Genomic DNA, 15,480 nt, shown 5'->3' with positions numbered 1-15,480 from the left:
TGTACTTCATGTAGACGATGAAGAGCAGCAACACACTGTGTTCAGTGACGACATGATTGTGATTTGTTGTGGCACAGAGATTTAACAGCCATGCTGCCGGATGGATGTGGATCAGCTGCCCCCTCCCCCCCTCCTTGAGACCTGAGCAAGGTCATCCTTCACTGCATGTAAGTCGTCTACATGACGAGCTGCCGTTTGAAGTTGCTGAACGTAAGAAGATGCTGAGTCAGCTCCTGTTAGTGGTTCGCCGTTGCGCTGCTCGGGCCCGCAGATGCTGATGGAGGTCGAAAGGCTGTCTGATGTGCAACATGTCAACACCTCCGTCATATTTCTGTAAGTGTCATGAAGCGACTCACAGCTCCGTCACACAGCTGACGGTGTTGTGGAGGAAGGAAGTCGTAGGCAGAGCAGAAAGTGGTCCAGAGAATCATGACTGCAGCAGTTTCCTCTACTGTCCGACTCTTTTCCTCCAAAATCACAAAGACAAAACTGAAGCGTTGCTTCACCAAATGTCTCGCTGCACTTGGAGAAAGTGTGGAGGTGCTTATTAACACAAAGTTTGCTAAAAGGGATGCAGCTACCGCTGGGACACTGAGGTCATGTCCTCGGTTGGGTGATGTAAAAGTTTTTAGAAAAATGGGACTTTTAACTTGGGTGTAAATCTGGTGTGGAAAAGCTGGGTTACGGATCAGTGACGACATCAACTTTTAGTGTTTTTAAAAAAAAAAGACAAAAGTGTTTAAAAGGTTTTACATACAGTGTGTACTTTAAACTAGAAGCGCTCCCACCTGCAAGATGATTTGAGTTTATTCGACTTTTATAGTATGAATTTATAGTATTTGTTTCTTGAGATCCTCTATGGTTTGTTTATCTTCTTCTTGTTTGTGCACATTTTGCTGCTTCTGAGTTTATTTGCTTGTTTGCTAACTGATCAATAACATAAAGTCCAAAGAACCATGTGTGGATGGTTCAGTGTCAACAAGTGACTGCCGGGAGGAGATGTGGTGTGCTTGATCATCGCTGACTGACGGGCTCTGGCCTTGATTGTAAACAGATTCATGATGTAACTGGAAAGCCACTATTTTGTGCAACCGGCACCAGACAGTTACGAAATAACCGTGGAAACGTCTGCGCTTATGTACACATCAAACTCGGCAGATATGATTAATTATCTGACATCTATTTTCTACCGCAGGCCACAACAGACCAACTGAAAATAGTTCAGACAGTCCCATTAGCAGTCTCTCTGCAGATATCTAACTCAGGACCATCAGCTCCTCTTATCTGGTGCCTCCATCAGAAAGCACCAACAGGATGGAAGATGTAGAGAATACAATGTGCTTTTTGTTATCTGCATCTAAAACAAGTGCAGACCGGACACGCGGAGTATGGACGTGTTCGTGACAGTGAACCAATAGGAGTGCTCTTTCATAGTGCATAGTGCAGTTCTCATAGTGCTCTTCAACTGTTAACATGGATGAACGAAAGAGGAATGTAGTTGGATCTTATGGGTGGGAACGACAGACTGTATATAAGAAGTGGACGTAGTCATCGTGACGTCACACGTTGGTTTGTGGATTGATGTTATGAAGCCTCGAGTTCGGCGATTTTGCCGTCTCTATCTTGGATTACGGCCGTCGCCATGTTATTTTTACAACCAATATTTGGAATGTGGAGGAGTGACGTAGAGACGTCGTATATGGCTCTGGTAGCAGCAGCGACCTGTCAATCACAGTAAGCCCCGCCCTAAAGCATACTCTGCTTCATGGTCTATTTGACTCTAAATGGACCATCATTTACTAAATGAACATCATGTTGTATTGAAGAAGACTTGAAACTAGAGATTGAGACCATAAACTCATGTTTACAATGTTTACTGAGGTAATAAATCAAGAGAGAAGTAGAGTCATTTTCTCATTGACTTCTATACAACCAGAGGAGTCGCCCCCTGATGGACATTAGAGAGAATGCAAGTTTTACGACACTTCCACATCGGCTTCACTCGGCAGAGCCGGAGGTTGCCGCCTGGTGGAAACAGAAGAAAGGTTACTTTCTTTTTTTAGGCTTTTCCGAAATGGTCTTCGGAAGCCATTTATTGTTTACATTCTTGTGTCAGTCCCTAGCTCCTCCTTCCTGATGACATCATGCAGGTTGTGAAATACAGCAAACTATACTCGTTGTAGTCTATCATGTGTAATAAGACAAAAGTATCGCGTAGTTTGAGAGCCTGAGTTGGCGTTGGACCAGGGGCATATAAAATTGTGCCATCAACAGAATATTGACTTTTTCCGAATAATGTTATTTATGTATAATGCAAATAGTAATGGACCAAGTATTGACCACTGTGGCACCCCGTTAGTGATGGCAATGATGATTCCTGTAAAAGAGGTTCAATCCTCACACAGCACAAATCATCAGTATGTGTTCTCTTCAATGCTCTCATAATGTTGCTGTAATGAACTCGGCCTCCTGTAGGGGACACTAGCAGGACTCTACACTGACTCACAGCCTGGAGGAGATGTTTGTGTGAATGAGACCTTGTAAAGTGGAAGCTGAATAGTATGCAGTTACACACACACACACACGTACACACACACACTGAGATACTCTTGACAAACTTCCTCGCTGCTGCAGAGTGCAGATATGATTTCTCTCAGCTTCACTCGTCTGTCAGCTCCTCGGGCTGGAGATGGGTCTGGTGGGCGTTATTGATCGGAGGAGCATCATCACCCACACTCAGCAACATGTTCAGCAAAGGCCAACAAAGGTCGCAGAGTCAGCTGTGAACCCTGAATACATTCTCTCTTTTTATTGACTTCAACTCTTCTCTCTCACTGTTTCCACCGGTCAGTTCAGATTATAAAAAAATGTTCTGCAGGAGTCAGCAGCATCGCAAGTCACGTCAGAGAGGAAATGCTTCCGGCAATCGTAGTATTGATAGATTACTGGTCAAAATTTAGCTACAACAATATACAAACTATTTTCACCTTATAACCCGGCTGCAGTAATTGAGTCTGGTCTCAGTGTTAGGTTCAGTCTGGAGATGTTTTTCTTTATCATCTTGGACTTGTATCTTGACTTGGACTAATTTACTCTGACTTGTCTCAGCCTCTATGGTTGTTTAAGCTTGGACATGACTTGGTATTGTGATTTTGACTTGTCCCGGTCTCATAGTTGTTTTGAGCGAGACTCTCCCGTCTTGTGGGCGTTTTGTGGATGATGTGACTCGGACCTGTCTTGGTCTTGAACAGGGTTTTTTGTTATCCTGTAATTGCCGTTTTTTAACGAGGATAATCTGTTGAAGTCCAACATGTTTAAATCAATCCGGTCATAATGGCTGGTGAAAATAGTTCCCTCTAAGCACAATTTGAATTGTATTAAAATAAATAACATTTCCACATACATCCTCTATTCAAAAAACAAATCCTAATTTTTGAATTAATGTTTAGGTGATGAACGAAACAACCCTTACAATTGTTTCATTGTTGCTTCAGTCAGAACTTAAATGCTGTATTTCTAACCATCATCAACCCCAAACAGCTACGAGTAAAGATCAGACATAGCAAACACGGACACCACGATCTCGAGGGTGTTTCGACTCTTGAGTTGTTTGTCTTGCACTTTTGTTTTTGGGGTCCAACCAATCAGGGATATTTCAACTGACTTGGACATGTCTTTGTTGGTATTTTAAGCCTGACTTGTGTTGGTCTTGTCGTTGTCTTGACTCTGACTTGTCTTGGCTCTTACGAATGTGTTGACTCCGGCCTGTCTTGGTCTGGAATGGTCTCCCGTGGATTTAAATACATGAAATGATGAAAGACCTGGTGCGTGTTTGGACACTGACGTGTTTCGGCCATACTTACTTGTTGATTCGTGCGTGCTTCTATAACGTAGGTGTTTCATCTCTGACTTGTCTCAGCCTTAAAAGTGTTTTGAGTTGGATTTGTCTCGGTCTGAACTTCTCTCAATTCAAAAGGTATACCTACATAATACAGGATATAAATGGGTGCTTTTATTTTGACACCCACTCTTCCATTAATTCAAATATGTGAAATAATATGTGAAAGAACTGTCAACTCGTGGGTGTTGTAGCTCAGACTTGATTCTGAATTAACATAAGTGGTCTCGACTAAAGCTCTGCTTTATTAAAACATCCAGCATAGTTTAAATACTCTTTCCTTCTCTCTGCTGTTACTATATATCAACATTATGAAGTAAATGGTGTGTTAAAAGGAAAACATGCGTGAGGATTGGAGGAAATACTTATTCATATGCATATGCTATTATACTGCTGGACCTAAATCCCAGAGGCAAAATGGTGAATATATTTATTTATTTTTGGCTTTGGAGCAGAGCTTTGATAAATCCAGCAGCAGTGAACTCTGTTGGAGAAGAGGAGACGTCTGGTTTAGCTCCGGGGATGAAGAAGCAGCAGCATCCGGACGGCTGCAGACTCCTGAGACGGTAAAAAAAGCGAGCGGCTGCACTGACTGCTGGGCAAAATGTTGTTCGTAAACAAGCAAACAGCATAATCAGGCCAGCTCCCAGGATCTGTGCACAGCAACAGGGTTGGAGCGTTTGGAAAGTGTGAAATAATTATTCATGAGTTCGTCCCTGGAAGCAGGTGAGTGTGTTTGGATTCTTGCCCCGAAAAACAGGATTCACATATTCAAGTAGAAAGGCAGAAGTCGAACGCTGTTGACACTTTAGTAAAATACTAAAATATTAATAAATCATGAATCTCTTTATCCTCCTATAATAGTCTTCAACTTGGCGTACGCTGTACTAAAAGAGGCCAACAGTCTCTGCTGCCTTTATTATATTCTGCCTCAGTCAACGGTAACGGTAATGGCCTCCAGCTGGTTAACTATCTATAAACTGTTATTGAAACCCATCCACACAGATGCCAAATTACATCAGTGGGTACCCAATATTGTTTGTATCCACCTGATATCCAACATTATACAAACTATATGTAATGTTATATAGTCCAATATAGACTGCCCTTGGACTTGTTTCTGCCGTCAGCAGCTACTGCCCCGTAATATCTGATCACTCTCACGTGCAATAATGATTAAACTGTACAATAAATTCAACTGTGCAATACTCTGCCATTAATACTGCATTTATACTGTACATTTCAGGAAATAGTCTTATTTATACTATTCTTGCATAAAGCTTTAACACACTTAATAGATCCCACTTCTCAGCATTTTTTATTTACTTATTTACGCTGTGGTTGTATATTTATTTATTTGATTTGATTATAACCTCTACATATTGTTGTATGTATTGTAGCATTTACATAATCCTTCATTTATATTTTTCTTACATTTTTTAAGCTTGTATATACGACCAACTGTAACGTACCAATTTCCCCACTGGGATAAATAAAGTAGTCCTGATTCTGATATTCTCTCTCTTTCTCTGGTTTTTGGTCTCTACCAACTCCTGAGATGAAATATTTGCCTCTTTAGCAGCTAAATGCTCCACTTTGTTCACCAGCTAGTCGCTAAAGCTGCTTTGCCTCTGGACAAAAAAACCCACGAACATCTGGCTTTTGTCTTTCGTGAAAGGTTACAATTAGCATTTATTCCCCCGACCAATGACTCTGCAGTAGTCTCAGGTTATTTACCGTCTCCAGCTCTGATTGGCAGTGATGACACCCGGGTGGAAAGGATACTATGTGAGGCTCCTTGAAGTGAATATATGATATTTGTCACAGCTCTGTCACTTCTATCCACCTTTCACTCACCTAATTAGTTCATTCAGTGCACCTGCCAGTCACACTCACCTCTTCAGCTCATCACTCTCACCTGCTCACTCTGCCTCTTCACTATTTAAACCCCTGCCTCAGACACACTCACTGCCAGATCGTTCTTTGCATTCATGCTCAACTTTCCCGCACTCACCCATGGACTGATTCCCAGTTGCCGACCCTGCCTGTCCCGGACTACCTCGCCTCGCCTCTGTCCTGGTAACTTACTCAGCCCTTCTGTCCCTGAGCACGAGAAACCTGTCGGATTCTTCCAGAGAATCTTCTGCCTGTCGTGTGTTACAAATAAAGAACTCAAATCATACCAGTCCCGGTGTTGTCGTATTGCTCCTGGGTCCTAACTACACCCGTTACAATATTTGGACAATTTATTAACTTACGAAACATACAATCGGCTTTCTTCAAAGCCACCAGATTCCATTCAGACAACAGTAATTTGACCTCGCTGATCATCATCAAACACACTTCATTCAAACTCTGCAGAAAGCAAAAAGATCGAATTAATAAATCAAACAAAATTTACAAAAAACATCTTGGTTAGTCTTTCCAATGTTCCAACAATCAGCAACTCTGGTTTAAGAGTTCGAAAGACTAAATAAAGATATAAAAAAGAAAATAACCACATTTTCCGGCGTGTTTGTGACATCGAACACACATCCGAATACAAAAAAAAGACATTCTCATAACTGGCAACAGGAAGGCGTCTATCGCCCACTTTAAGCGTTTTTTACCATGTTTAAAAAACCTGCATATACGCTAATATTAGTGGGTTTTTAGAGATTTTTCACTGAAAATGAAAACAAAACCACGAAAGCTGTGAGAATGAACTTAAGATGGACATTTGTTGTTGTTTTGGTCCTTTCATGACCTGACTCAGTTGATGAGGCAGATATCCAGAGTGAAAGTCTCTGTCATTTGGGGTTGTTGATGTCTGGGTCACAGCCCAGAGACTGTACAACACATTACTGGGACAGATTTTGGGCTGTTTCCTAACATTTAATTAAATTTTCAGCAGTTATTAAGTCCCGTCGCTGTGAATGTGTACGGCTCATTACACTGAAGTGGCACATTTAATCTGTGAGTGAGAGACAGACAAACACCGTTCTAAAGATAGGGAGGAATTTGGGTGATTGACGAACATTTGGACCAAAACAATGAATAAATGAGCTGAGCGTCGGAGCAGTCATCAGTCACACTGTTGCCATTTAATTCCCATTTGTCACAGGGCTTTTTCGATTTTTATTAAATTTGTTCTCAAGTATTTCTACATAACGTTCTCGTCATATTCTGGTCATTGAAAAATAAAGTATGTGACAGAATCCATCCATCTGCAGGCAGAGCAGTTATGCACCTTCAGGCACTCGTGTCCTTTCTTTTTTAATAACAAACGCATATCATTAAATTCATTCAACGTGAACGTACAGTATATGAGCAGAATAATTGTACTTCAAAGCACCTTCTTCTGCAGAACGTTACGACCACAAATATGAAAACTTTGATGTTCAGTCAAGGGGAAGCTACGAGGTGCACAGCATGAAGCAAAAACACATATGAACGACAGCAGATCTGCAGGCAACAGGACAATAACAAGGTTCGACAGGATTACCTTCCATGAGCTACTGCAATCATATTCATTGGTAAAAGTTGACCTCAATGATGTGTCAGTGTTCAAACAGCACCAGGAAGTCCAGCTTGAGTGACAGATCCTTGAGTTTGAAGACTTGACGGACACAAAAACACCGCACAGTGTTTGATTCAGAGACAGGTTCCAAAGATAAAAACAGTGAGAAGCATTTTATCACCGAATAATTCTACCAGAAATGTACCTTTGCATGTAATTAGACGTCTGTAACTCAGCGGCTATATATATTTTTGTGGAAATCAACTTCCCAGAACGAACACATGAATAGCCTTTATTTAAATTATTAGTTCCTAAAAGTTGTAAAATACACTATTGGCCAAATCCAGAATTATTTTACTTCCTGTTAATGTGATTGAGCCAGAGCACAATGCTGGACTTACTGACAACTGAAATGCTTCACCACCCACTTCCAGATCGGTTGGTGACTCCTGATGTTGAAGCTACGTCCACAGACTAACTGACGTAGTCACACTTCATATACGGTCGCTGTCTGACGGAAACATCGTTTCTCCATATCATGTCTTTTTGTTGTTGTCATGAATCAATGCTGTTGGTGGGATTTTACAAATATTTAACCAATGAAAATGATTAAAACAGCTTGTGACAGCTCTCACTGCAGCTCTGCTATTAACTGTGATTATAGGGTGTATAAAGTGTATTATAAGGTGTTAGCTGAGTAGACTAGCATAGCTAGCTAGCCATGTGACCTTAATCAATAACGTACAAAACATGTATTTTGACAATCACTGGCTGAAAACCTTGGAACTCCATTTGAGTTAAATGTTGGTCAAATATTAATAATATAAAGATACAATACCAACTTTGACGAAACAGTGTTTTTTTATTTTATCTGAAAAGTTTTGGGCCTACGAGGTTTTCACCCAAATGCGCCACTATGCGTCGTTCTAAGGATTTAAACATCTGACTGGAATGAGTCTGAATCAATCAGACTTGCTTATTAAATGCATTTACACGGATCTGAACTGATCAGATCAGATCAGATCATCGGCTCCACCGGGTGAGTCTGCGTCTGTTTTTGATCAGTTTGTCTTTTCACTCTGAAACTCTGATCGTCTTTATGTAACCACACAGCTTTGTGTTGTTGCCATGGCGTCAATATTTGACACTCTGCTGCAGCGCCTACATGATTTAGGTGGCACAGTCACATCTGAATCAAACACACACACACACACACACACTTCTGTTATACAGTGTGTGTGTGTGTGTGTGTGTGTGTCACAGTGAGGGAGGAAAGACAGAAAACTGTATTTAATATCTGCTGCCTTTGCGAGCTGCTGCATTTTAAAATGGTACCACTTCTTTTGCACTTTTGTATCTAATAAACACACACATACTCTCACACACACACACACACACACACACACACACACACACACACACACACACACACAGTCATGTTTTCATGTCTTTTGGGCACATTGCCTTGACTTACATTAATTTACTGGAGACTTACCTGAACTCTACCCACGTCTACCACGGAGCGTTTTCAGACAGTACAGGTGTGTTTAGACCGACGGCATGAGAAAAATAAAGTGTATTATGAACATTAAAGCGTGTAAACATGTTCTAGTAGAAAGCAAAATACAAGTATGAGCCTGAAAATGGCGTAGATAAAACCTTTTAAACCAAAATACGCGTTTGTCTTTCAGATGAATAGTGATTGAGATCTGCAGCCTAACTTACTTTAATCTGATCTGAGTTGTTTCAGGAGCTGCTGCAGCTTGTTGTTGCCGTCGGTCAGTTAAAAAGTAACACTTTGAGTTTCAGCTCAATGCAAACAAACGTCTCAGAGTCACTGTGATAAATGAGCAATGAATACAAATAACAGTTATCTGTCCTCCGGGTTTGTTTGTTGTCTCCTGTGACCTCACACACACACACACACACACAACAGTATCTCACAGAGTTACCATGGTAACAGCTCGGGTCCAAGTTCACTTGCCGCCGGCTGTCGAGAGCAAACATTCAAACATTCAAACATTTATAAAGTCGATGCTTCTGCTTTGAAACTCTGAAGTCCAGCTCCACAGTTGACGGTATTTAACTCTAAATCTCGTTGTTATACTTGCATTTTGTTGCGCAACCCAATGACAATAAATTATCCTCTAATCTCTTAAAAGTGAATCATGTTTCAATATTTTTTTCATATAAGACAATAGAGATGGGGACCAAGTCACTGTTTTGCAAGTCACAATTAAGTCTCAAGTCTTTGCACTCAAGTCCTAAACGTTGAGTTGCAAGTCTTTTTTTGATTTTATCTAAAGTCATACAATTTGTAACTCGAGGCCAAACCATGTGACCTGAGTCCACACGACAGCAATGCAGGGACCACAGATGTGTAGGTTTGGTGTCTTTGTTCTTCTTCCGTCTGTTTTGCCTGCGTACTGTTATCACTATGTAGCAGAAAAATAACTTTCCAACAGTACTTACATTTTTTAATATAGTTAAAGCTATTTCGGACATACCAAGCTCCAGAGGTAAAAGACCCGTTCATTTTTAGACAGTGATGGTTGACTGATAGTTGGAGCAATTCTATGTTTTGCTATTAAACTCTCCTGATCGAACCATCAGTCCTTCAGAGCTTCAGGGAGAGGAGGCTGTCTGTAGCGCAGCTTGACGCAGGGCTGAGATGTGAAGGAGCTGGGCCTGGATAAAGGTGGAGCTGGGCCTGGATAAAGATGGAGCTGGGCCTGGATAAAGGTGGAGGTCTAAACAGACGTGAGTACAGCTTCCTGCTGTCACAGTATTTTAAATACATTGATAAGGCAGGCTATGCTAAATGCAGCCTCTGCTCCAAGGAGATATTGTTGTTATTGTAAAAGATATGCAGTGTAAAACTCAGTAAAACTCTTTATTGCCAAATATTTGAACTTGTTTTGTTTAGTTTTTCACAGGTTGCAGTTTATTGTTATTGTCTTAGAAAGATATTCAGTGCAAAACAGGTGAATTGCAGCCACAATAAGCTATTTTTTGTGGGCGGTGGGGCATGAACATTTTTCTTCCTCCAAAGTGGGGTGTGACAGAAAAAGTTTGAGAACCACTGACCTACAGGATCATTACATCATCCATGAGAGTCCTGTGTTTCTGCGTTACGTAAGATCTTCATTAAGAGACAAACAGTGTCCAGCCTCACAGAGCTGCTATCTGTAGATGTTTGGTCTTGTCTCAGTAATATCTCTTATTGAAAGCAGCTGTAACATCAAGCAAATAAAGCACCTACAGTTCTCTTCTTCTCGTTTGCTTTTTGTGTTTCAGGCTCTAAAGGAAATACATAAAACATGTTCTGGTTTGGATCCTTGTTGTTTGCAGAAAAACCAGGAAACAACCAAAGATTGTTGTTTGCGTGACGTCAGCGAGTGAAGATCGAGCTGAAAGATCATTACTGAGTAATTACACTGATGTGATCATTACGTAACATATATATATATATATATATGAACATACACCCACAAACATGTAGAGTATGACCGGATCTCGTGTCATTAAAAGAGCAGCTTCTATCTGAACACTAATTAATGCATCGTGTTCCCACCAACCCCCCAAATGTAAGGAATGTGTAATTAGGAACGACCATCTGTGATGAAGCGGAGATCAGTCCTGAGGTCACTCACATGGATTCTTATGTGATGATCAGCAAACTGCAGAATGCTTTGTGTTGCAGTGGTTCCTGTCCTGGTCACGGATAAAGAAACATAAGGACCCGTAACTGCTCATGTTTCTGCTGTTTTGCTTTGGAGGCGAGATCCTGGGACTGAACTTTGTCTTTGCACAGGAAGTGATACTAAAACCAAGTCACAGGTACTCTCGGGGGGGATAAACACAACAAACGCCACAACTACTAAAGCCGGACATGTGTGTAGATAAGCTGGTTCAGCGTGTGTTTTGCCAACACAATCTAGATTGCATTTCATGACACTTTGTGAAAAGCAATCTGTTGGTTCCGTGTACAGACACACGAATTGTCAGTATCTTTTGTGTCAAAAACAATTAGTAAGGTTTAGGAAAGTGAATTTTTTGGGATATTAAATCCTACGTCAGTAGCTCTGACTGTTACTAAGTCCCGTGGATACATTTAATTCATGTGTCCACCAATAAAAACGGATCCTAATTGACTTTCCATTGGCATTATTTTCTCAAAAAAACAGACAATTCGTGTCCCTGTACACGAGCTCAACAGATAGCATTTTGTGCCTATTTCACAACCTGCCATGCCACTGGGCTGGTTTTGCTGCCTGTCATTGTAGATCGTTTAGTGTTATGCTACTGGTTTACTAGTTTGGTTTACTAGTCTGTTTAACTACATTTCCCACTGACGTTCTCAACACCCCATCACAATATTTTATATTCTCTTGAAGAAAAAAAAAACGAAGAAATTAGCTTCTATGTATCCGCGTTTCTTCACCGTCACATCCCCGACTTCTGATTCAGGAGAGAATCAAGCAACTGATTCTCGGTCGAGTTGGAGTTTCCTCATTGGCCGCTGCTCTTTGAAATTGCATAGGCGAAAGCACTTTAACATTCCTTGTCATTCATCCATTCACACGCTGATGGCAGGGGCCACCATGCAAGGTGCCACCTGCCCAATTTGGGGTGTCAAGGACACATCGACATGGACCAGCGGGGATCCAACTGCTAATCTTCTGATAGAAGGACGACGCGCTCAAACACTGAGCCACAGTCCCATGTGTGCTGGATAGCGATGTGGTTTCAGACTCAACGTACCAGGCTGTAGCTTTTTCCTGGAGGCAGAATGTACCAGTGAGGACTATTCCAAAGATTTGAGCTCTTACCTCCTGACGCACAAGTTTAAATCCAGTTCAACACAGACCGGAGCTCTTTGAATTTACACTGTGGGAAGAAAGTGAAGAAGCAAGAAAACTACCTGAACAGGTTCTGCAGAGAAACAGAGTGCAGGGTTACCAGTGTGTGTGCGAGTGTGTGTGTGTGTGTGTGTGAGTGTTCAGGTGTGTAACGCTCACACTGTGTGGGTTGTTCACTGTGTGTGTGTGTGTGTGTGTGTGTGTCACTTACAGCGTGGGTTGAATGTCAAATGAATACATCTCGTTGACATGTACAAAGTGCATTTTCTTCTACTGTTGTGATATATGAACTAGACTACATGGTCATAGTGTGACGCTGTGTGTGAGTCTGTGTGTGTGTGTGTGTGTGTGTGTGTGTGTGTGTGTGTGTGTGGGAGCTGAGGTTGTGCGGCTGTTTGAAGTGAGCAATGGGGTGCAGCGCTGCAGCTGCTGTTTGCATGCTAATGCTGCGGCAGAGCTGGAGGACGTGGGAGAGGAGGGGAAAAGGCCAGAGCCCGCCCACACACACACACACACACACACACACACACACACACACACACACACACACACACACACACACACACACATCATCACAACCTGCCATTTCACACTTCTCCTGGTGGAGAATCAGAGAACAGGCTGGATCTGTTGCTGCCTCATTGCAGAGCATCAGGAGGATCAGACCCACCAAACGTCAACATTCAGATGAACTAAATCCTCCGTCAGCCAAATAGAGTTCAATATAAAATGTAAAAGTACTCATTGTGCAGAATGGACGATTTTAAAATCATGTCTATTATATAACTGGATTAAAAGTATTGATGCATTAATTTGTTCGTCATTTGTTCATCACTGTTGTAGCTGGTTACATTATATACTGATAATCTATAATAATAGATATTCTTTTAGTTGATTAATATTTTGTAATAATATGAATAAAGTAACAGATGTTGCCAAATAAGTGTAGTGACGTAAAAAGCCACAGCTTTGATGATCTGGCCACTGACTGGGGAAAGGAGCTGGTGAAACTACGTTTCCCATCAGCCTCAGCTGTACGTAGTGTTTTGTGCTAACTAACATGCTAGATTCAGATGGTGAACACCTGCTGAACATCAGCATGTCACCATTGTTATTGTGAGCATTATCGCATTTCAGCCTTGTTTCCTAAAAATTGCATTCCCGTACAATGAACTGCTTTGTCAATTTCATTTAGCTTTTTAGTCCGGAATAAAAAATGTTTCTGTCGAAACGTAAGTGAGAATGCAGTTAAGTGCATGGGATCATCATTTTGTCAAAGACATTGTTGGAGCAGGAGGACGTGGGAGTCAGGTGACCAGGATTGATAGAAGGCCATCTGGTGGACAGGTGGAGAACAGCTGTGTAGCTGAATGGAGATGAAAGAATAAACAAAACTGTTGAGACAGACTGGATGTACTTCATTTTACAGTGCAGGTGATTCACTGGGTTCGTTAGATATTCAATTAAAAATGTAGCCGAGACTTATGTTGGGCCTGTACTTTATGATGGAAATAAAATATTAACACAGATTTCTGCACCAAGACGGCAACAATTTCATTCCTCCAACATGGTCAACAGCAGTGCATCACTGTCGTTCCAGCCTTCACAATAAAAGCTCCTGACACATACAGTGGAACAGAGCCTTCACTAAGCAACACAATAAAATAGATGACCAAAATACTTGTTCCTTAAAGGGGAATTTAAGGCAAGAAAACCAATTATTCCCACACAAACACTATCAAAAACAAGTTAACTCTTTATGGGATGGTAAAATGTGCATTTATCAATCAGTCTATCTCAGTAAACAGACCAGCTATTCACAGGTTTGATGGTTTCTGGAATAAAACCAAACGTTCCTCTATTTGTACATGAAATGATATACGCTCCAGTGTGCAAACCCGCTGTACGACTGTACATATATTCTGCTCCTACCCAGAAGGTAAACATGCATCACAGACAAAAGCCTCCCGTCCATCACTCCTCCACCACAATCCACACAATGAGTCAACCGGTTGCTTCACCAGCCAGTGACACTGGTGTCTCAGCTACACTGGCAGCAACAACACATGATGTTGTTTGTAATTCAGGTTTCTAAATCTGAGCATTGCAGCACACTGCAGAGTAAATCAGATTTTTTTAAACTTGCAGAGACGGAGGAGTATATTAAGCAGCTCCTCTGAGTTCAAACACGGAGATGCTGATGAAAAGTTAATGGCGCCAGTGAGGAGTCGCCCCCCCACAGGCAGCAGTAATGACAGGGTTGGACTCCATGTCAGGGACCACCAGCGGAGCTCCTAACCAGGAGGCAAGCCTCACCCTGCTGCCCAGGGCGCGGACCTCTCTGCCTGGGCATCACTCAGCTGACAGCTGGCTCCCTTGAGCCACGTCGCTAAGGATGATGGGAAGCTCCTTGAGCAGGTGACAGGGATTGATGTTCGATCTGGAACAGTGTGACCTCGTATGGATTCAATCCCGACCTTTCACCTCTGCTGTGGCAGTCGGTATTTCTTCTTCGTCAAGCGCTGAAACAGCTGAGGTTGCGATTGAACTGCATATATTTCACATTTTTATGGGTTACATTACAATAATTTCAAATTCAGTGAGCTCAGTTGGGCGTGTTTATACAGAGCCGATAATCAGAATACGATCGATGTCGATCTGTCAAAGTCTGGAGATTCGGGGTTGTTACAACAATTTGAGATTATTTTAATTTCTAAACTATTAGAGAAATGATCAATGAATATTAACACAATATTTGGAAGTAAGATTTGAAAGAAAAACTACAGAAATACAGGTGAAAATATAACATCTGGATATAACATCTGCCTCCACTTGCAGGACAAAACACATGGGAACATACAATCCTGGTAAAGAATAAAAAATATGACTATTTTTGAAAAACTGTAAGCATGAAAGGATGAGATAGTGCTGATATTGTTCTTGATTTTCTTTGAGCTGTAAAGGCTCAGTGGAAACAGGCTTGAACCCAAAATCACAACTCTGACAGCAGGCAGTAAAATAAAAGTTTATTCGATTTCACAAAAAAGTCAAACGTAAAAAAACCCAAGTGGGCAAAGCTATCCGGTAAAGGATGAGCAGGGTGGCTTCTTTTAACGCCGGTCTACAGCTTTGATCCAGACTGAAATATCTCAACTACTGTTTAATGGATCGCCTTGAAAACTTTGCAGACATTCATGTTCCCCTGGTGATAATACTGTATG

The sequence above is a fragment of the Anarrhichthys ocellatus genome, unplaced genomic scaffold (assembly GCF_004355925.1).
Source record: "Anarrhichthys ocellatus isolate YVR2014 unplaced genomic scaffold, GSC_Weel_1.0 scaffold1, whole genome shotgun sequence".
Classification (NCBI taxonomy): domain Eukaryota; kingdom Metazoa; phylum Chordata; class Actinopteri; order Perciformes; family Anarhichadidae; genus Anarrhichthys; species Anarrhichthys ocellatus.
This window is presented reverse-complemented; position numbering follows the sequence as displayed.